This window comes from Trachymyrmex septentrionalis, unplaced genomic scaffold (genome assembly GCF_001594115.1).
Source record: "Trachymyrmex septentrionalis isolate Tsep2-gDNA-1 unplaced genomic scaffold, Tsep1.0 scaffold305, whole genome shotgun sequence".
NCBI lineage: Eukaryota > Metazoa > Arthropoda > Insecta > Hymenoptera > Formicidae > Trachymyrmex > Trachymyrmex septentrionalis.
In genome coordinates this window covers 46,646-47,722 of record NW_017305469.1, presented here as the reverse complement: position 1 = coordinate 47,722, position 1,077 = coordinate 46,646, and positions in this window count along the sequence as shown.

Here is a 1,077-nt window from a genome sequence, read left to right as displayed (position 1 = left end):
ATATATATATATATATATATATATATATATATATACATACACACACATATCATATATACTATATTGGGTGTCTTCCAACAAGAGACACACGTGACACGATGTGTCACAGTGCATCATTATATCCTTGTTGTTCATCAATATTAAACAAGGATGAGATGAGCACTGTGTTGTACTGAGTTGCTTGTTGGACGATACCCATTATGTTTCTTATAAGAATTTCGAGGAACAAGAACAATGTACATATTTTTCCTCCCATGAATACAAAATTTTAATGGACATTTTGCATTGCTGTATCGATTCAGTGGAAGGTTCTTTAATATATTTGAGTATATATACACTATTAGACGATCATATCCGAAATTGCAGCATGTCGTGCAGTATAAACAGTCTTTTCGAAACTTTTTTTTATATACGTATATATTCATATCTTACAATAGATTTCAAATTTCGAACGAACCATTTTTGTTTTCAGATCTTTGCAAAATTGTACATCATTCGTACAATACCAAGATGTGATTCATGAAGCCATCACAATATCGTCCATGAACAACGGAGTTTAGATTTAGCGTCCCGAAAAGCCGAGATTTCATTTAGTGCAGAATCAAAAACCGCAAAAAACCGCAAAAAAGCGAATCGATCTTTTATGGCACAAAAATTTCTTTATAATCTCGACATTTTACGAATCTTTTTTGGATAATCTCTTTTCACAGATTTTTATGATTCAAGACTCAAACCGTTAAATCACAGGTTACTCTGAAACTTTGTCGATATTTTGCGTATATCAAATTTCGTCATGACGAGTGTTAAGATTTGTGTATCACTTTTTATTAAAATGTCCATATTGTTCTAAAATATTCGAAATTTTAACGATCTTGGCATTTTTACAGAAACAGAGTAGCATGGTAGTACTCTGATACTGTGTATATGATTTCGCGTCACAGTACAATAAATATATATCTAACTGTGTTAAGTCTAACTTTCCCTATCATGGACAATCGTACATTTAATAAAGGTACGAGACACATAGATTATAAAATTGACAATTGTGTTGCGTAATGATGTCAGAATACTATGGAT